Source organism: Eumetopias jubatus, unplaced genomic scaffold, assembly GCF_037043125.1.
Source record: "Eumetopias jubatus isolate StellerSeaLion01/CBP00866 unplaced genomic scaffold, mEumJub1_p1.0 scaffold_2, whole genome shotgun sequence".
NCBI lineage: Eukaryota > Metazoa > Chordata > Mammalia > Carnivora > Otariidae > Eumetopias > Eumetopias jubatus.
In genome coordinates this window covers 25,174,306-25,197,358 of record NW_028274808.1, presented here as the reverse complement: position 1 = coordinate 25,197,358, position 23,053 = coordinate 25,174,306, and the positions used below count along the sequence as shown (strand labels likewise).

General features: G+C 37.8%; 1 protein-coding gene and 1 pseudogene across 1 annotated transcript in view; both read right to left on the bottom strand.

Moving 5' to 3' along the window:
• Window positions 1-23,053, bottom strand: part of DLC1 (DLC1 Rho GTPase activating protein) — a 404,280-nt gene that overhangs the window by 350,528 nt on the left and 30,699 nt on the right. The window lies entirely within an intron of this gene.
• On the bottom strand, window positions 929-1,441 carry LOC114201466 (large ribosomal subunit protein uL13 pseudogene; annotated as a pseudogene).

Sequence of the window (23,053 nt, the reverse complement as noted above, 5' to 3'; positions counted from 1 at the left end):
ATTCCTTCAATTACATTTCTTATTCGTTTGTACATTTCCATTTTCTTTATTTCTCTAACTGGAGGCTCTATAAAAGCTAGTCCCATTTTCTTCATTGACAAGGCATTATAAACCAATAATCATAATACCCATACGATTCTAGACTTTTCCCTTATTTCTCCTCAAATGTGTACTCCATTGCATCTAACAGTGCAGGGACTATGTATTTAATCATTGCTGAGTCACTTGTTCTTTTAGGTATATTGTTCATCTTTTGATTATAAGGCTGTTTTTTTTTTTCTGCTTGCTTTTAAGATTACCCTTTTGAATTTTAAGTTTTATTACAACTACCCTAAAAGTGAATATCATTGTATTTATTATATTTTTTAAAGATTTTATTTATTTATTTGACAGAGAGAGACACAGCGAGAGAGGGAACACAAGCAGGGGGAGTGGGAGAGGGAGAAGCAGGCTTCCCGCGGAGCAGGGAGCCTGATGCAGGGCTCGATCCCAGGACCCTGGGACCAACACCTGAGCCGAAGGCAGACGCTGAATGACTGAGCCACCCAGGCGCCCCATTGTATTTATTCTTATCTGTATTTGTAACATTCTTGAAATTGTCTTTTAACCTGTTCTGGAAAATTTTTTTTTTTTTTTTTAGATTTTTAAAATTTATTTATTTGAGAGGGAGAGCAAGCGAGTGAGAGAGAGCATGAGCAGGGTGAGGGGCAGAAGGAGCAGCAGACTCCCCGCTGAACAGGGAGCCCGAGGTGGGGCTCAGTCTGGGATCATGATCTAAGCCAAAGGCAGACACAACTCACTGAGGCATCCAGGCGTCCCTGTTTTGGAAATTTCTTTTTTTCTTTTTTCTTTTTCTTTAGGAGTAAACAGTCAATTTTATTGGGCTCAGACCAGGAGTCCGTGGGTCTTGAGGACTTGTGTGTATTTCTCAATTTTTCTTCTGGTAATGGATCTTGACCTTCTCCTTCCTCTTCTCCTCCAGGGTGGCTGTTACTGCCTGGTACTTCCAGCCAACTTCGTGAGCAGGGCACCCCAGGTAAGCAAACTTCCGTGTAGGCTTCAGGTGCACCACCTTGAGGGCAGCAGGAACCACCATCTGCTTTTTCTTGTTCCTGGGGTGGCGGGATCCCATCAAACATATGAAGGTGGTCCAGGGCAGCCTGGCATTGCTTGGTCTTGTGGGGCAGCATGCCTCTCACTGTCTGCCAAAAGATGCGGCTGGGTGCTTGGAAGTGGTAGGGGCCAAGGATGGGTTGGTGTTCACGCGGAGGAAGGCCAGGTACTTCAACTTGTTCTTGTAGAAATTGCCAGAAATGTTGATGCCCTCACAGCACACGATTACAAGCTTCTGACCCAGAAGCACCTCTTTGGCCACAACGGCCGCCAGGCAGCCCAGGAGATGGCCTTGGCCATTGAGCACCATGACCTGCTCCTAAGCCATTTTTGGCAGCCTCCTGGGAAAGGGTTTTGGAAAATTCTTGACCATATTCTCTTCAACTATTGCTTCTGTCCTTTTTTCTATCAACTCACCTCTAGAAATCAAATTACTTGTTGTTAATATTTTTTAAAAAGATTTATTTATTTATCTGACAGAGAGAGCACAAGCAGGGGGAGCAGGAGGCAGAGGGAGAAGCAGACTCCCTGCTGAGCAGAGAGACTGATGGGGGCTCCATCCCAGGACCCCGGGATCATGACCTGAGCTGAAGGCAGAAACTTAACTGACTGAGCCACCCAGGTGCCCCTGTTGCTAATATTTTTAATATTGCATTTAAAAATTCCATTGTTTTATCTGTGACTAAGCCTGGCTACTACTGATTTTCTAGGTCACTAAGTTAAATCTTTTATAAAACTTGTCTATTAAAATCTTAATTCCAGTCATGTAGGTTTTATACCTAGAATTTCCATTTGATTCTTTCTTAAAATTTCTGAAGTATTTATTTTTTGAGAGAGCATGTACATGAGCAGGGGACAGGGGAGGAGTGGGAAAGGGAGAGAGTCTTAAGCAGGCTCCATGCTCAGTGTGGAGCCTGAGGCAGGGCACGATCCTCACAACCCTGAGATCATGACCTGAGCTGAAATCGAGTCAGATGCTCAATGCACTGAGCCACCCAGGCGCCTCCCACCCCCAATATGATTCTTTTTAATAGATGCCTCTGGTGAATTTTATGGATATCTTTGTTAAAATTCTCTATTTTATTGTTTGTTGTCTTCAATATTGTAACCAGTTTTTTTTTATTATGTTACGTTAATCACCATACATTACATCATTAGTTTTTGATATAGTGTTCCATGATTCATTGTTTGCATATAACACCCAGTGCTCCATGCAGAACGTGCCCTCTTTAATACCCATCACCAGGCTAACCCATCCCCCTATCCCCCTCCCCTCTAGAATCCTCAGTTTGTTTCTCAGAGTCCATAGTCTCTCACGGTTCGTCTCCCCCTCCGATTTCTCCCCCTTCATTTTTCCCCTCCTGCTATCTTCTTCTTCTTCTTCTTCTTCTTCTTCTTCTTCTTCTTCTTTTTTTTTTTTAACATATAATATACTATTTGTTTCAGAGGTACTGGTCTGTGATTCACAGTCTTACATAATTCACAGCGCTCACCATAGCACATACCCTCCCCAATGTCTATCACCCAGCCACCCCATCCCTCCCACTCCCCACCACTCCAGCAACCCTCAGTTTGTTTCCTGAGATTAAGAATTCCTCATATCTGATACATGTCTTTCTCTGATTGACTTATTTCGCTCAGCATAATACCCTCCAGTTCCAGCCACGTTGTTGCAAATGGCAAGATTTCATCCCTTTTGATGGCTGCATAATATTCCAGTGTGTGTGTGTGTGTGTGTGTGTGTGTGTGTGTGTGTGTGTGTGTGTGTGTATCACATCTTCTTTATCCATTCATCTGTTGACGGACATCTTGGCTTTTTCCATAGTTTGGCTATTGTGGACATTGCTGCTATAAACATTGGGGTGCACATACCCCTTTGGATCCCCACATTTGTATCTTTGAGGTAAATACCCAGGAGTGCAATTGCTGGGTCGTATGGGAGCTCTATTTTCAACTTTCTGAGGAACCTCCATACTGTTTTCCAGAGTGGCTGTACCAGCTTGCATTCCCACCAACAGTGTAGGAGGGTTCCCCTTTCTCCGCATACCCGCCAACATCTGTCGTTTCCTGACTTGTTAATTTTAGCCATTCTGACTGGTGTGAGGCGGTATCTCATTGAGGTTTTGATTTGGATTTCCCTGATGCTGAGCTACGTTGAGCACTTTTTCATGTCTCTGTTGGCCATTTGGATGTCTTCTTTGGAAAATGTCTGTTCATGTCTTCCGCCCATTTCTTGATTGGATCATTTGTTCTTTGGGTGTTGAGTTTGATAAGTTCTTAATAGATTTTGGATACTAGCCCTCTATCTGCTATGTCATTTGCAATTATCTTCTCCCATTCTGTCGGTTGTCTTTTGGTTTTGTTGACTGTTTCGTTTGCTGTGCAAAAGCTTTTTATCTTGATGAAGTCCCAATAGTTCATTTTTGCCCTTGCTTCCCTTGCCTTTGGCGATGTTTCTAGGAAGAAGCTGCAGCTGAGGTCAAAGAGGTTGCTGCCTGTGTTCCCCTTTAGGATGTTGATGGACTTCTGTCTCACACTGAGGTCTTTCTACTATTTTGAGTCTATTTTTGTGTGTGGTATAAGAAAATGGTCCAGTTTCATTCTTCTGCATGTGGCTGTCCAATTTTCCCAACACCATTTGTTGAAGAGACTGTCTTTTTTCCATTGGACATTCTTTCCTGCTTTGTCGAAGATTAGTTGACCATAGAGTTGAGGGTCCATTTCTGGGCTCTCTATTCTGTTCCATTGATCTATGTGTCTGTTTTTGTGCCAGTACCATACTCTCTTGATGATGACAGCTTTGTAATAGAGCTTGAAGTCTGGAATTGTGATGCTGCCAGCTCTGCTTTTCTTTTTCAACATTCCTCTGGCTACTCGGGGTCTTTTCTGGCTCCATACAAATTTTAGGATTATTTGTTCCATTTTTTTAAAAAAAAGTTGATGGTATTTTGATAGGGATTGCATTGAACGTGTAGATTGTTCTTAGTAGCATTGACATCTTCACAATATTTGTTCTTCCAATCCATGAGCATAGAACGTTTTTCCATTTCTTTGTGTCTTCCTTTGAATCTAACTAGTTTTTTTTTTTTTAAGATTTTATTTATTTATTTGACAGAGAGAGACACAGTGAGAGAGGGAACACAAGCAGGGGGTGTGAGAAAGGGAGAAGCAGGTTTCCTGCAGAGCAGGGAGCCCAATGCAGGGCTTGATCCCAGGACCCTAGGATCATGACCTGAGCCACAGGCGGACACTTAACAACTGAGACACTCAGGTGCCCTCTAACCAGTTTTTTAAAGTTTATGACTGATAACTTTAATATCTCGATCACTTGTGCATCTATTTGTTATTTGCTTTTCTTTGCTCCTGTTTCTCAGTATACCTGGATATTTTTTTTTAATGGACTGAAGATTTTATTGTTTTTATGGTCATCTCTCATTTATTTCATTTGAAGTTTCTGGCAAAATTAATTATAGAAAAGATACATATAAGTTGTATTATGTTTTTGTAGGCATGTAGCATAAATAGCTCTTATATAGTTTATTCAGCATGCGCATACATTATAAGATTTTAGAAAAAGGTGTTAGAAGCCTATCAGATTAAATATGCTTTCTGTTGTTTACCCAGATATTAATAACTCTAGCTTTTCCATATAGATGCCATTCTATAACATCCAGAAGTTAATTTGTCTTTCATGGTAATTTTAGATAGGAGATAACTCCAGTGTGAGTTTCCCATAAGTACCTGGATATTTTTGATCATCTGTTAGAAATTTTGAATGAAATACTGTAGAGACTCAGGATAATATTTTCTTCCTTCAGATAGAGTTCAACCTATTTGCTGGTAAGCATCTATAGTGGGGGCCAATCACATTAATTCAACTGGGAACTGAGTTACCTTTTGGCCAGGTTGAAGTTTTGGTAAGATTTATTGTTTCTGGTTAACTCCCCGTCTAAGTGTGTTACCCTCCAAGGATTCCAAGTGAGAAGTGAGGGGTTTACTGATCAACTTCTCCTTGGTTAGACTTGCTCTTCAGTTTTTCTCTCCGCACCATATGGCTGCTGAAAGCTCTTCTTGGCTTCTTGCTCTTTGGTCCTGCATAGGCTTAGAATTCAGTAATGTCCTAAATGTAAAACCTTGTGTATCAGGCCCATTTTCCTGTGCCCCCTTCTCCATGGAATATATTCCTCATGTCCTGGCTGTTGTGACACCTCTCATGGCCAATATTTGTCTCTCTTTAATATGAGACTGCTGAAAACTCTCTTGCCTTCTTGCCTTTTAGCAGTGGCTCTCTTCCTCATTTCTGTCTCTTTTCTCTCATTTAATGCTTGAGAGGATGAGGAAATAGTCTGAGAAGAATGTCACCTCACTGTAGTTGGGGCCACCTCTCCGCAATTCCCTTGTTCCTGATATCTTGAACACTAATCCCTACCTGCTTCAATAGCTCCCTGATGCCTTCATATATAGTTTCTTTTGTATTTATTTTCTAGCATTACTAATATTTTTGGTGGGAACATTGGTTTGCTATGAACTATTCTATCACGGGCAGAATTTTAAATCTCTATTTGGCTTTAAGTTGGCAGATTCTGATAGACTCCATGAAAATTGAAAAATTAAACTCTCTGTCACAGTTTTGGAAAAAGTTGGAATGAGGCTCCTGACCCATTTATAGATGTATCAAACTGATGTTTCAAAAAGAGCATATACATATTGAATCCTAAAATGTAGTGAAAAGGAGACCTAAAACATAAATATATTGTATCTTTAGGAAAAATTTACCAGAAAAACTGAAACTAAGGAAGACAAAAGCAAAATATGAAAAATATATGAAAATATAATTAGAGAAGAAAATTATTTGTTTTACATTTTCTAAGCTAATATTCAAGTAATTGGTGATCTTTCAATATCTTTATTTTGGATTGGCTTTTATAGAAATTCAGTTGAATCAACATCATCAAAAGTGTGTGTGTTGGGGGGCAGAAACTGTAATTTTTAAACTAAGTGTAAGTAATATTAGCCGGTCTCCAAGATGGCCTTGACTTACACTTTAGTTTAAATACGGAATTTGGAAAATACATGACTTTATTCATGAATGTCCTAGTCCTTTCACTTTTTGGGGGGAACTTGTGAACTGAGTGATTTTAATTTGGGGACTGTTTGAGGAGAGAGGGGAGCAGGCAGAGAGATTGAGAGATAGTTGTTTATCTGTTTCATGGTTTGACCTTATTGCAAGCTCTTAGTATCTTTCCACTTCTGTCCAAATCAGTAAGCAGTTGGCCTCAGATTGCTATATTCATTTCATCTTTAACCAGGAAAAGAAAGCAGAATTGTTTTGGAGAAGAGAAGGGAGGGTAAATCAGTGATCTAAAGAAGGAAGCAGGAAGCTCTAGGCACTAACAAACACAAGCCTGTGCTTCAGAGATAAAAGTACAAATACATAGTCTATATCTTCACAGAACTTGTAAACCAGAGAATGGAACAACAGCTGTGGAGCTTATAGTATTTGGCTTTCTACCCTAAACATAGGCACAAAGTAAAGAGCCACTAATTATTAAAGCTATTACCTAGAACAACCCCCAAAAGTAGAACATCTGGTTAATTCCACAAAAACCACAGTAATGAGTAGGGACAAGATTAGTATCTATGACATGCCAGTGACTACAGACTTAACTAGACATTATTGTAGGGAGGCCTCTTTTTCGAGTGATATCATCCTACTCTGAGGTGCAACAGCTGAAAAAGGAAAACAAAACAAAAATAACCCAGACATCCCTCCTTTTCTAGATTAAAAACCTGAGGAATCTGCATACTCAGCACGCAAGAGTTTTCCAGGGAGCCAGACTTAATTCAGCATATCAATGTACTACTGAGAAATACAAACAGAGACACATTTCAAACTCTTGTGTCCATATTTAACATACTTCATCTCTAAGTTAGACTTAGAGAATCCTGAGAAAAAAGCTGGGGAATGGTTTAAGTCATTATGGAATGGGGTGGTTCTTGACTGAAATAGTGATCAACCCACTGGCAAAATCACTATAGGAAAAGATTTGGTAGTATATCAATTACAAATCAGAAAAGTCACAACAAAACAAAAAACTTTTGAATTATCTTCTAAAAATTAAAAAAGAAAAAGGTCCCCAATGGCTAGTTAGTCTTAAATTAGCTTTATGATATTCAGTGAAAGAATGGTAAACTTCCCTCTGGAAAGAATAAGAAATAACACAGACAAGTCTTCCATAACTGAGAACAAAGAAACATGAAAAATGAGACAGAAAATAATATTTGCCCTCAATACCAATGAAATTTCTACCTTGCTCATCATACTGTCCTGGTACCACTTAAGCAACAATCCTCGGGGATGTAAAATACAGGATATAATGTATTTCAGCAAGAGTGTAACGGAATTTAATCTCATGTGTAATATACTACTTTTGGGCATTAAAATACATCCATTTGTTTTCTTTCTCTGTTACTTCCAAATTGTGAGAATTGAAAAAATAACACTCATTTTTTGTTTTCATCTTCTGATTTCCACAAACCCTTCCCAATGGGCAAAACTTATTGGAAACCATGGCCTAGGCCTGTTCATTTAGCTATGACTAAGATTTAAATCATCACACACTGGAGGCAGAAACCTTTGGCCCTATGTAAATTAAACAAAACTAGGCCTCAGCTCTCATGTCTCTTTTGACTTTAAAACACTCCTCCAACCTTTTACTGTGTTCAGGGCTCAATCTTTCAACTGCATTAACTGAGATATATGCTGTTGAGTCTTTACTTACTAGCAACATTTTCTCCAAATGTTAATTTTTGGAATCTGATCACCCTGGAAGTCTTCTCATCTCCCACACTGAGATTAAAATATATGCTGCTTTTTACTGAACATTTTTGTGTGTATGCATTTGCTGTTAATATCATCCCATTCTTACATTTTCTTATTAGGTATATGATTTATGGTATCAATTTTTTTGTGCCATTGAGTAGTATCTATTTGGCATAAACTAGATTTGGTTCAGGTGGATGTGTGGTTGTAGAGAATTGGTTTGTGATACATTTTCAAATGTTTTATCTTTATTGACCAGATTCACTCAACCATTAAGTGGTGGAGACAGGATTATTGTCCAGGTACTCTGACTTCCAGAGCTTTTACTCTTTACTAATTCTCAAAACTATTTCAAAAAAGAAAAATGTAAGTTGTTCATTAGATATTAGTCTTTATTTCTTCTAGGTCATAAACTTATAATAAAATCTTCTTCCTAGATTTTGTCAATTTTGGTTTATGTAGAGAATAGGTTAAGAATTAAAGTACAAGATCATATAACAAAAATTTAATATTGGCTGCCATTTTGGAATAGGTGTTACTGTAGTTTACTTGTCCTTTATTTTTTATTTTTATTTTTTTCCCAGTCAGCCCAGATAAATTGGTATTCCTGATTCTTTGAGAATACTTTGTAAATTATTACAACATGAAAGTGTTCTGCTTACTTAACATTTTTCAGAAAACATACACATATACTCTTTCAGGTTTTAAGAGATTTTAGAATACTATACATTTAAATCCTCCTAAACTTTGCCCCCAGTACACTGAAATATAGGTCCAGAGTATTGACAGCATGGATAAGTAAATGTTTATACGCTTTTTACTCTGAAGAATAGGATTTTAAAAATAAAACTCATCTTGAAAACTACTTCTAGTTGACTTGGTCAACATCAGTGATTATGGCTGGGCGGGCTGCTTACCAGGTGACTCACCCCCTTTGCAATTGCTCAGTCCATGGTATGCCACTGTGGGTATCTACTTACACTCACATGGAAAAAAGGTTGGTAATGAGTCATGAAACCCTGGAATATAAGCATACTTTTAAGCAAAATGCATGGGATTTCCCAGGGTTGAAAAAACAGTTTCTCTCTTGTATCTCCTAAAATGTTTGTTTTTTTTTTTTTTTTGCAGAATATTAGCTACATTATCCTTAAAATTAATCCCACCCCCATCCTTTCTCCATAATGTTCAGTGTTTAATTTTTCCTTTTAATTTCAGGAACATTCTATCTCAGTTTGGAATATTTTTGGTGCAGATGATGTAGTTTCTAATATACTGCCACAAATGTACAAAAGCAGACTTGACAACAAGGGGAACAACATCGTTTCTTGACCATTTTCTGGAGCTACAGGGGGCTTGCAGGGGAGGGGGGATCTGTGCTTTCCTATTATGGGTCCCTGTAGCCATTTTCTTTTGAGACCAGGATGGACACAGGCAACTGAGGCCAGTTTGCAGGCATTTCATGGATTACTGAGGAGGCCAATTTAATGAGCATCTTGTACCTTACAAGCCACAATCATTCCAGAGGTTAACCTTATGAAGCAATTAAGAAAAATCATCCCAGTATTGTGAAATGACCTAGAATCAGAGATCACTGTCCTTAACAAAGACTCTTTTCATGTAGAAAGTTAAGTATACAGTTGGAGTTGAGTAAATAATAGTCTTCGGAGATGTGCAGATTGGCACATAGCTCAGCTCCAATGAAGCTGATATAATAGAAAGAAATAGAGGTAACTTTTGCCTCTGTAAGAACAAGGAAGGGACATTTGGAACTCATGAGACAATATTTCCAGTGTAATTTGAGGGATAACTGTCTCTTTCAAAGAGAGATTACCTTGATATTTGTTTTAGCTAATGCAGGAAATGCAATTTCCAAATTTTATCTATTATTTACTGGATATTGTATGCACCACAGGCAAACATAGGACAGAAATCGACAAAGAAGATGCAAATCCTGGATTGCTCCTTTGCATGTTAATGGCAAGTTGTGATGTGATGTGAAGAAAAATAAAAATCTTGATCAAAAACACAATGGAGTATTCTCTAACTGAAGAAAACTTTTCAACTTAGTACAGATACAACTTTGTAATACCAGATTACAGGTTTCTTCAACTCTACATTTATTGTGGAAGTCTCAATAATTATATGTGCTATTGAAATTGTCAGTTTTTACTCCCCAAACCTTATCGTAATTCACAACTCTTAATATCATTTTCTTATAAAGTTAAAAATACATTTAAAAAAAATCAAAGAAAATTCTACAACAAAACATTAAAATTAAGGGTAATGAAACCTAGATTTAGTTTTAAAAGAGAATTAGAATTTGAAAAGTAAATTTATTTTTAACTGAAATTGTATACTCTATTTTCTGAACACTTTTTTCTTTTTCTGTATAAGTGTATAAAAGTTTCCTTTAAGTGTATAACTTAATGATGTTTTGATGACTTTTTATTTTAAGGCTAAAAAGTTTTCCTTAATAAGCCTTGCAAAATCAATGGCCATAAACAAATTTTTCCAAATAAAATAATCATCACAACAAAAAGAAAAGATATACATATATGTATATCAGATTTTCTTAAGACTTATTTGAGATAAAGGAAAACATTAAATAAATTTGAGAAAACAAGGTGTATAATTATCTTTTGCCTTATTTCGGTCACATTAAATTCATTTATTGGCTATTTCTTTTTTTTGACAGAGAGAGACACAGCGAGAGAGGGAACACAAGCAGGGGGAGTGGGAGAGGGAGAAGCAGGTTTCTGGCTGAGTAGGGAGCCCGATGTGGGGCTCGATCCAAGGACCCTGGGATCATGACCTGAGCCGAAGGCAGACGTTTAATGACTGAGCCACCCAGGCGCCCCTATTGGCTATTTCTTAACCAGACTTTGCTGACATTAAGCCTGACTTGTTTTCAGTTGCATCCAGCATCCAATTTTGCTTGAGATAGCTTTAGAAATCTTACATAAAAGATGAAAGAAGACTGCAGCAGTAGTTGAAGAGTTATCTAATGAAAAAAGTTAAATACAAGATACAAAATAACTTTTCTTCTTTCTTCTTCTTCTTTTTTTTGGGGGGGGAGGGAGGGATGTGGAGGAGGGGAAGAGGGAGAGAATCTTAAGGCGGGGCTTGATCTCACAACACTGAGATTATGACCGAGCCAAAATTAAGAGTCGGACACTTAACCAACTGAGCCACCCAGGCGCCCTCAAATAACTTTTCTTCATACATAAACCTTTATAGCTATATTAAAATTAAAAGTTAGTTTATTTTTGAAAATTGTACCATATCATAGCTATACCTACATCTGCCCATAATTTGACTAACTTTAGCACTTATATCTGTTCTGAAATCTAAACATCACCCAGAATGAAAGTGTTACTCAACTCATGTTATTCCATGTTTGGCTAGAGGAGATACTGAAACATTAAAATATCCAGATATCCTCATGTCAAATTGACAATGTGATGGCTAGAGTTTTTACTTTTCAACTATTTCCTGAAGCATTAGATACAAATAATCATCATATAATCACCAGAAGGAAATAAAGTGGCTAACTGAAATTATTTTCCTCTTCTCCAACTTGAGCTGCTTCCATATACTACAGTGATCCCAAACGATCTTAGAACTCAAGCATGCTTGCCCTGGAACTTTGCATATAGCAACACTGGTAACCAAGACCTGGGAATGCTGACTTAGCTGTACATATGATCAGTCCAAACCATGCTGATCTCACCTGACCAAATCTTGAGTCTCACAGTTAGTGTACATCTACAGTCATACATGCTTGGTGGTTCTGGGGCTGCTGGGTTACCTCAGTGGGGTATTCCAATGACAAGATCGTCTATCACAGCTGTATTTGCTCAGCTACATCCACAGCTGAACCACCTGCATCTTCCAAATGAGAATGACTATGATATGAGTAATAATAATGAAATGACAATACTGGCTTATAGCCCTTGCTTTTATTCCTTTCAGAATGAATTCACAGTTATTATCTTACTTGGTCTTCACAACAACCTTTCAGGCAATTTAATCTTTAACAGAAGAACTGAAAAATAGGTAAGTTGACTAGCTCACATCACAAAGAATCTCTTCAGTATTTCCATCAGAATCAGTAGATGAAATATTTTTAAAATATATAACTACTTGTAAAATAAAAAGGAAATATAATTATGTACATGTAATAATTAAATATTCATTTTATCAAAAGATTAATAAAGCAGTCATTTATATTCCAGTTTTTGTTTGTTATAGTTATGAAAAAATAGAGAAATTCCTTATATGCTTACTAACAGAATAGATAGCCCAGAGTATTTTGTTTTTTTTTCAGAGAGAAATGTTTACTGAGTCTAAACTAAACCACCAATTCATTTGTCTGGTTTAAGAAAGCATATCTCATTGGAAATCTCATGACTATCCTCAAAAGAATTTATAGAAATGCCACTACCCCAGTTAGGTTTTCTTTTTATTCAACTTCCTATAATTTGAAACTCAATAGTGCTTCATTACCATTGTAGAAATGCTATTATTTTATAGTTAAACATAATTACAAAAGTGACTTCTTTATCTGCTGAAATATATTTTAGAACCTCTGCTAAAATATGTATTAGGATGTAAAAGATATTGATTTCAGCTAATTGTTTAAGCAAATAAATACATTCTTAAGTTGCAAAATATGACTGCCTTCATTTTTCTTCATGTCCATTCAGCTGACAAAACAACAGTTGGGAACACACTGTAAAGGCTGTCTCAGATTGTTAAATTCTTTTGTTCTATGTGCCAAGGTTTGAAATCCTCCTCATGGTTAAATGATAAAATTAAAATGTCTCAGTTGCCATTATACTAGTATTTCTTGAATATGGCATTTTAAAAGAGTGTGGTGAAAAAGGCAGAATTATTTTTTGGACTACGTGCAGTTTGGCTTGTTCATGTAGTTACAAAAAACAAATATTTGTCCAACAAAATGCTGAGAATCATGTCTCCTGGGAAACTTATACAAGGTCATAGTTTCATGAGCATAAAAAAAAAATCTTTTAAAAGCAAACTAGCATGTAATATGAGAAAGTAAAAAAAGTGGTTGGGGAAAAAATTGATTCTGTTGGTTGAAACATCGATTAAGAAAAAAATAAGTCACTGTCTTCTTAAAATACTATATTTACAAACACACTCACAGAGTAATGATCAAATTCCAGCAATGTTACAGAGGAGGGAGGAGTCAGACTTGGAACAAAACTGCTTGAGGGTACATAATGGTAAAGGGGGTGTGAAAGAGCCTAATATTGTAGAATGTGCAGTATTGGGATAAGATTTGCTGAAGGGTACATAGATGGTAAAGATTATGAAGGATAGACAAGCGTGGCTGTGACTTCTATCAACTCTCGGATCCTGTTGGTTTCATTCCCTAGCGAATCGCCATGTGCCAAGTGCCTGACACATTGAGGACTCTCAACAATTACTTCTTGAATGACTGAATTAGTACATAGTCAACAATCTAGTTAGACAAAGCTATGATCATTGATTTGATATCAGAATCTGTAGACAGTTCATCACCTCAAATTAGGTGAAATGACTCCTCTGTTTATAAATTGAACAAAATGACTCTTTTGTTAATAATAGCAAGTATTACAAACAAATATCACAAGCATGAAAATATTTTCCCTTGGTAAAGGAAAAGGGAGATGGCATGCTGTGCAAACAGAATCATTTGTGTTCAGATACCCACACGGTACACTCCTTGCCCACACAGAAACATACTTCGCTGGGATGTTAAAATGTGAGTATCGTATCATGTTACTCTTCTCTTCAAAACTTTCCGAAGGCTCACGTGACATTCAAGGTAAGAGCCACAGGTCCCAAAGATTCTCACTTCTTGGAGCTTATCTCCTTCAGGCTTCATCTACCTCACTCTGCTCCAGCTGCACCTGCCCCCCCCCACCTCCCCGCAGCTCCTATTTTAAGCCATTCCTGCTAGCTGTGTCCACTGACTCTGCAGTTTCTTCACCCACACCCACACCAGCAAAGCTGGATCACTCTCTTGTGTCCTTTAGGTCTTTACTCCAATGTCACCTCAGTGGGGCATTTTTTGGCAACCCTGTTGAAACTTGCATTTCCTATATTTTTCCTGCCTTATTTTCACATATCACTATATACTTTCCTACATATTGTATTTATACATTGTTTATATTATCTGTCTCTCTCTCTACAATGTAAGCTTCACGAAGGTAGGAATTTTTGTCTGTTTTGTAGTTGATTTGTCTATTGTTTGTATCCTAAACCAAACACTGTTTGGAATACAACGTATGTTGTATTAATGAATGAACAAATGAACAAGTTAACCAAATTTTTAAAAATTGGGGGACTTTCTGGTTAGCTTTCATTTCAAAATTTTTAAAAGATGCAAATTGATTGAAATGATAACTATTAAATGAAATGACAACTATTAAAAGGGAAAAAAAAAAAGCTTTGTGTCCAAAAAAGGAAAACATCATTTCTTTTCCAGGTATCACACAACAGAGTTTTTGGTCACAGAAAAATCTTAGATTAGGTGTTCTTAATCTGGAGTTCATGGATCCCTAACAATTTCAGAAGGGGTCTCTGAGCCTGTATATTTTTAGGTCAATTTGTGTTATGTACAGTACTTATTTCACTGGTAAGATGGACTATAGCCTCTATCACATACTGAAAGACAGTGTTTACAAAAGTATCGTCTCTTTACCATCTATGTTGGTATAACCAGGGTGGGAGGGGGTGCTTATAAAAATTGTATATTCCTGGGCCCCTCTCCAGACATATTGAAACCAGAATCTCTGGATGATTGACCCAGGATATTATGTTTTGAAATAAGTTTCCAGTTGATTTTTATCAAAATTTGACTTCAGCATTCACTGCCTCCAGTAGGTGGTGATCCCTAGAATACGATAAGCATTTCATATGGTTGTTTCCCAGGTTACACAGCATCACTTACATTTGATTGTCTCAGCAGACCAGTGAGGTCTACAACGGTAGATTGCTCTTCTCCTCATTTCCCTGGCAAGGGGACTCTTGTTCAAGGAGAAGTGATTTGACCTAGTTCTCAAAGTCAAGTCCAAGTTTTTTTCACTACCTGTTTACTTTCTGAAGATAAGTGACTTCCACAAACCATTCAAAAGTGTCTTCCTAATATTGTAGAGATAGCATTTCTAGTAGCACTCAAGACCTTTACTGAATTTTTCAGTGTTATCAAGTAAATATGTCGAGCTAGGGAGATAAAACGACCCAGGCAAAATGAAACTGTAGAAGCACTACTGCATGATACCTCTATGTAGTTGATAAACATTTGGGCCTCTTCTCTAGATGGTCCCTTTATGTTGCATCTCTCTACTGTTTCTGTTGACTTTGCCCTTTTCTTCGCAATGATTTTTGCTTTCATGACCAGCATCACACAGCAGTGCTTGTGGGCCAAGAGTTTCACATGTAAAGCTTTTCAGCCTTCCCTACATTGCCCTTGAAAGCAGGATTTATGTCCTTATATCTCTTTTTTATGGGATTTGACCTCAAATAAGATGGTTTCTGTGGCCCCTCAGGTCTGAAAGCTGGGATCAGATCCAAACGTGTTTCCACTAACGTTTATTGAGCACCTACTACAGTAATGTTCTAGGTACACACTGTTCCATCTTTATATTAAGCTGCAGAAAATCAGTTTAAGACAACACAATAAAATCTGCAGTGTTTTCAACAGGTTTGAATGGCTGCACTGCTTTATTTTGTAGTTGTCATAATTAAAAACACTGCCCATTTTTAGAACACACCTCAATTGTTTTAGATGATCTGCCCTGAACTCAAAGATGGCATTTAAAATCTTTGTTCTTGATACACTTTTATTTCTCTGCACAATTCTTCAGTTGCACTCAGCATTTTATTTTATTTACTTATTTGAGAGAGAGAGAGAGAGAGTGAGAGGGAGAGGGAGAGAGAATCTGAAGCAGACTCCATGCTCAGCACTGAGCCCAGTGTGGGGCTCGATCCCACAACTGCAAGACCGTGACCTGAGCAGAAACCAAGAGTTGGATGCTTAACTCACTGAGCCTCCCAGGTGCCCTGCACTCAGCATTTTAAAATGCGTTCCCCTTCCTCAGAGTATTGTGACTCCTTAATCTATGTGTATATAGTGTACTATGTCCCACTCACATTGTTTGACAAATGGTTACTGAATAAAAGAATAAAATGAAATTACTTTATTTATTTTTAAAGATTTCATTTATTTATTTTAGAGAGAAAGCACGAGAACAGGGGGAGGAACAGAGGGGGAGGGAGAGGAAGAGAGAAAGAATCTCATGCAGACTCCGTGCTGAGCAGGGAGCCCCACATGGGGCTCAATTTCGTGACCCTGAGATCATGACGTGAGCTGAAACCAAGAATCGGAGGCTTAACTGACTGAGCCACCCAGGCGCCCCAAAACAAAATTACTTACTTGAAAAGTCATCATTTTTATGGCTATTTTGTTAGATTATTTAAAACATGCTCCTGTCAAACAAATATGATTATATATTATGACATATGCTCCTGTCATGTTGTATTATAATAATGACTAGAAAATTCTTAGATATTAAATCAGGAGTGATGAAGCCAGAGGTGAGATGTATCTTACAAAAGATATAAAATGAAGTAGAAAATTATTTTATAAATATCAGCCATAAGAGGAAAAAAAAGAGAGAGAAGTGGTATAATATTAATTTATTTTTAAGGGAGCAGGGCAGCTGTAGTTACTTTACTTGAAGAATTTGGTGTTATAGGAAATTCTAAGGATACCAAGGAGAATAAAATACAAGCAGTTTTCCAGAGGGAATGCATGGATAAACAAATAATGCTAAGTGAGACTGAAAGTAAAAACAAAGTTCACACAAACCCTTATTGGGAATCTAGCGGTTTTAGCTGCACTCACCCCTCCTCCCCCACCGAGAAGTAATTCAGCCTTTACTTTTGGCCTCTGTATTATGATATAGTGTGAGAATAGTTGAAAAGAGGAATTATTCATCATTTCTCCAAATTATCATAATTTACCATTTTCTCCAAAACACTTTATTAAAGCATAGAATAGGCTCAAGAAGAACCAACACAAACCACAAGGATGAAGAGTCAAGCAACAGTTGTATGAGAATTGTGACCCTCTGTGCAAGTCTCTAGGTCACCAGTGGACACTGGAAAAATCCTCCAATGTTGGGAGAGGGCTATTACAAAGCCCTTTACAAAACAAAGCAGAATGCTTTTAGGGACTACAAAACACAAAGTTTAAGTCATATATGGATATACAACAATCAAATGTCATCAGTTAAGAATTTAAATTCTGGCCAAAATTTAAGCAGTAGAAGCCTATTACCATTAGGTGTGGTGTGCAACATCAGTGGAGCAATTTTGGCAAGATTCGTAATTTTAGAGTTGGAGGGAGTTTGCACAATCATCTAGTCTCACTCCCTTGCTTTATAGATAAGGGACATATCTATATGAAAGATAAAGTGAGTTTCCCAGGGTCAAATTGGGTAAAAATTAAAACACAGAACTCCTAACTCCCAGCCCACTGCGATTTCTACTAATTGAAGTTTTGATTTTTTGGAGCCTTGATAAGATATAGTCAATAAAATGTTCCAACATGGGGTGAGCCTGTTAAAGAATTCCCTTGTTATTTGAAATGCTAAGTTGGCATTTGAGAAAACTCCAAAATAATACTTTGTTCCCTGCTACACAGAGCTCGTGCTGTAAAATATGTGAAAACAGTGATCTGATATTCAGTCACTACTACAATTTTGAAATCACAGATGTTGCTGACACTTCATATGTCAGTAGTTCAAAGTACTTCAAATGACCTTTTGAAATAGGGGCTAAATCTATAATTCCATTTTTCCCCCTCAGACCAGATTTGGTGACATTTCTACCACTATCCTACCCCTGTCATGTGTAAATACTAAAATCCAAGCTCACAGTTTTTCTTCACTTGGAAAAAAAGGTGTGCTTATTACTTTTGGTAAAGGTCCTCAAAAAGCATATTTGTTATTAATTTGGTAACCAATGTTGTAAAACAGAATATTATATAAAAATATGAAGTCTTCTTTTGAAGAATAAAATTCAACTAACATACTAATCCGCTAAAAATGTTAGCCTTCAATGCAGTTCCATTACCACAGATCAATCTTTTCTTGTGTCCAGCTAATGAATAAGAATTCTTTCCTAATAGAATATGATTTTAAATAACCAACAAACTATAGTTTGATTTTCTAAATGTAGCACTTCTAAGAGTTCTCTAAAAAGCAGTTCTCTTGAAAGTCCCCTTTTTTCTTGCTTTATCTCTGGAGAATTTCTAAGTTCCATGTTTTTCAAAGTTCTTTCTTTCCCTCCCCCTCTTTCATTCTCGTCTCTTTTCTCTCTTTCTCTGGGACAGGAAGTTGAGGGTGTTGACCTCATCTGGATCTTTCCCAATGTCAGAAGGTGGTCTTTTCAAAAAGATTCCTAGTTGAGGATTTCTTTCTTCCTGATTTTATTTTTCAGATAACTGTGTCAATAAATAAGTTCTAAATGTTTTTTCTCCTTCCCTCCACATAGCTGTAAAATGACCAAGTGACTCCTTTGAGGCTAATTACTGGGCAGACTCTTAGAGAAAAAAGTATTATCTCTTTGTTCATTGAAAGTGCACTGGCTTTCCTGATGGGGCAGGGCTGTGTGCTGGGAGTGTAAGCAACAAGCTCTCCTGTTCGCAGGACCCTCAGCTCCCAGGCATCAGTGTGCGGGATGCTGATACCCTGGACCTACTTTTCCTGCACAGTGAAGTTAATGAAGGGTTGCTATTATGATTTCCTTTTCCTATCCAATCTAAATAGTAACTCCTTTGATTTCTAGAAAAGGTAAATGTTATAGAAAAACTGCTTCCTGTGAATAAGCATACTAAGACTAGAATGCCACATAACATACTCTATAGAAAGATTTTTATACCCAGTTCTTTTTATAAGTTTTATGGGGAGGTGGAGGGCTTGGGGAACACCCCCTCTACTCACCCAGTATTGCTTTGTGTACATGTGTCTGGAATGCCATCTTGGATCCTGTCTCCCTGTTCCTGAGCCTACCCATCCTTCAATTAAATTGAAATCCTTCATACTGCACCCTCTGAAACTTGCCCAAATGATTCTGCTCACTGCCATGGGATTAGCATGTAGGACTGTGCTTGAAATTTACTGGACACTCAATAAAGAATTGGTGGACACATTAAGAAATGAATGTCAGCAGCCAGTGAGGTTGCCTCACCCCGATATATATTGTCTGTAACCCTTGCAGGTTTTTAAAATACGCTGCCTTGTACTCATTTATAACTGAAAAGGTCTGGCCTCTCTGTCTAATTGTCTCACAGTATTTAAAGGGCTGTGTTTCATCTCTTCATAGCAGCTTTTTATCTCCTGCAGCTCCTTGTGAAGTGCCTTCTTTGTCCATGATAAAAGCTCAGCAAATGTTGGTTGCCTAATTAAAAGATTTCCATAACCGTTTTCCTCAAACTCACTGGAAATGTCCTATGCATCTATTCATTTAGTCATCATGACAGTTATTTAGATCTGATTATGTGCTGGAGTTGCAAAGGCAAAGAAAAAACTCTCTACCTTGGAGGATCTACCAAGGAATGGACAAAGAAAATAGACATTTACAGCTCAAGATAATGCGCGTCACTCTAAAGGTATGAGAATACAGCCATGGGAAAACAGGGTTCTGAGAACAGACAAAAGAAGGCTTAGGGAGATATTTGGGGAGGTGATGGTATGGATCAAAATAAGGGACACAGGGAGAGACTTTCCTCCCATGTTTTCTGATAGCACACTTCTGTTATTTGAAAGATAAAAGGGATTACCACATATGAGTAGATATCTGTTACTGAGGCCAGGCATATTTAGGAAATCACAATGTAAACAACAACCACTAGTACTATGAGCACTGACTCTGAAGATGGATTCCATTCCTTTCTTCTATGGAATATGCTGGTCATGTTTCACAGTGTGAGTGAAAAGCAGGATCCATCGGATGTAAAAATATGTGTAGAAATAATGTGATGATAATGGAAGACTTCTTACCACTGAAACAGCATCTCATACCAAGGTGTCTTGGAATAAATTCACCATCTCTTTATGTGAAAATTCAGCACATCAGTCCACACAGTGTTTTTCCCTATTAAATATATGTAGTTATTTTCTTCCACACCTTTAACAAACATTCACACCTTCAAACTCTTCTTGGCCTTTCCTCTCAACCCCGGTACCGTCCTGGGCATGTTTCTGCCTTCAGGTGATAATCACTAAATATTCTATCACTACCCATCAGGCTAGATTTCTGTAGAGAGTTTATCTTCCATAGTTTTTAACAATTATAAATTTAAAATATAGGGGCGCCTGGGTGGCACAGTTGGTTAAGCATCCCACTCTTGGTTTCGGCTCAGGTAGCAATCTCATGGTAGTGAGATCAAGCCCCACGTCTGGCTCCGTGCTCAGCACGGCGTCTGCCTGGGAGTGTCTCTCCCTCTCCTTCGACCCCTCCCACTTGTGCTTTCTCTCTAAAATAAATAAAAATAAATCCTTTTAAAAAATAAAAAACAGTAGTTAGTTGTCCCTTTCTCAAATACAAAATTATATTTATTACTGATTTCAGACTACACTGGTCCTTCAGAGAAGGCATTTCTCCCAGCCTGTGCTCAGTCCCCTTGTGAAGTATTATATTTTTAGTCTCCCTTTCCTACAAGTTAAGGAGCAGTTTCACTGACCTACCTAAGATCACAAAGCAAGTTAGCAGCAGAGCTGGCATGAAGCTCATGACTTCTCTCTGATGCCAAAGTGCTTTCTATCACACCATAATATCTTCTTATTCATATATAAGTCAAGAGACATGGTATGCAAAGATGCTACCAAAGACATACTGTGCCGTGCTTCTGTGCATCTAGAAGCAACACTGTCAGGACAACACTTATTTCTGATAACATCTAGCCCATTTGCCTGAGCAGTCGTGGAGAGAAAGCCCAGTTCTGGCAGCTTTCTTCCTTTTCCACCCTGCTCTGTATCTGCACTACATGGGAGAAAGCCACATTATAGAGACAGATGGGACAGAATGAGACCCTTTTTGTTGTTCGACTCTAGCCTTTTCCTAGGAGGACACATAACTACTTGCTGCCAGGCTGTTGGGTACATATGTCTTATCATTCTGCAAATAAATTTTCAACTTATCCATACAAATTCTACCCAAATCTATACAAGGTACTTTTATTAAACATCTACCAATGTTTTAGCTGCTATTTTGTCCTGTAGTCTGCAGGAACAGATACCATACGTTCCAAGAGTAATTAAAAAGCCCACATTCACCTTGGACCTTTTCTTTCAGAACTTAGTTGGCACTCTATCCCGAATAGGAAGAGGGGGAAATAAGAAGAATAAAATACCTTTGCATTCTTGTCACCAGATTTGGTGACATTTCTACCACCGTCCTTGTTCTTACTGCAGATGTGTCTGTTCTTTTTTTTTTTAAGATTTTATTTATTTGTCAGAGAAAGAAAGAGAGAAGAGAGGGAGGGAGAGAGAGAGAGAGGGAGGGAGAGAGAGACAAGAATCGGGTCTCCATCCCAGGACCCTGGGATCGTGACTTGAGCCAAAGGCAGACACCTAACCAACTGAGCCATCCAGGGGTCCCAGATGTGTCTGCTCTTGACATCTCAGTATACTACCCTTCTGAAAGTAGAAATGAACAGAGTTGTAATCAAAGGAACTTTACAGGGTGTTGAAGCTCACTGTACCCACAGTCTTTAGAAAAGAGTGCTGAACACATTTTATTAGTTGCAGTACTACTTCTTAGCTCCCATAACCCTATCGTTTTATTGTTGCTCATTATGATGCATTGGTAGCATTACCGCAAAGAATATTAATAAATCAGAAGTAACAGGCCCTTCTTTTTGTCACTGCAGACAATGTACATCTGTCAATATATCTTGAGTATCAAAGATAGCCTCTTATACATTAGAAAAACAAGCAAAGCAGTTAAGGAGATACTTTTTATTCGGTTGTCAGCATTCAAGAAACTTCACAAAAGACTGTTATCTAGCATGGCAACTTTGTATGACTGAATATGTATCAGGTTTTCCATGCTGTAGAAATAAGATCACTGGAATTTGGGCCTTATGACTAAAAATTTCACTGATATGAGGAATTCTTAATCGCAGGAAACAAACCGAGGGATGCTGGAGTGGTAGGGGGTGGGAGGGATGGGGCGGCTGGGTGATAGACATTGGGGAGGGTATGTGCTATGGTGAGTGCTGTGAATTATGTAAGACTGTTGAATCACAGACCTGTACCTCTGAAACAAATAATACATTATATGTTAAAAAAAAAAAGAAGAAGAAGATAGTAGGAAGGGAGAAATGAAGGGGGGGAAATCGGAGGGGGAGATGAACCAGGAGAGACTATGGACTCTGAGAAACAAACTGAGGTTCTAGAGGGGAGGGGGTGGGGGGATGGGTTAGCCCGGTGATGGGTATTAAAGAGGGCCGGTACTGAATAGAGCACTGGGTGTTATATGCAAACAATGAATCATGGAACACTACATCAAAAACTAATGATGTAATGTATGGTGATTAACATAACATAATAAAATAAAAAAAAAGCAATAAAAAAATTTCAGATTCTATTAGTTACAAAGAAGAATAACTACTTTGGGGTGATTTTGACTTCTTTGCTATAAAGTAACAGAGAGTAATCGTAGAAAGGGAATGTTTTAAAAATATGACCTGATAAAATGTAGATTAATTTCTTCAGATCTATTTCAAGAGTAAAAAGACTGTAATCTGATATGTATTCATACTACATGGATATTCACTATTTTGTTTTTCCCTTTGTTTATGAAAAAGCCTTAATTTTGTTTAGCTTTGGAGAGGCCTGTTGAAACTAGTCAATTTGGTAGATTTCATGTAGATTAGATAAAAGAGCTTTGTGTGCTCAATTGTCTCCAAGTTGGGACTGGTCATTTCTGGTCATGAGGAAGCAACATTGTTCTAATAGTTGTTTAGAGTTATTATTTTTGGCTTATTATTCTCCGATGAGGAAACAGAAACCTGACATTTTGCTGGATTCCCAGGAC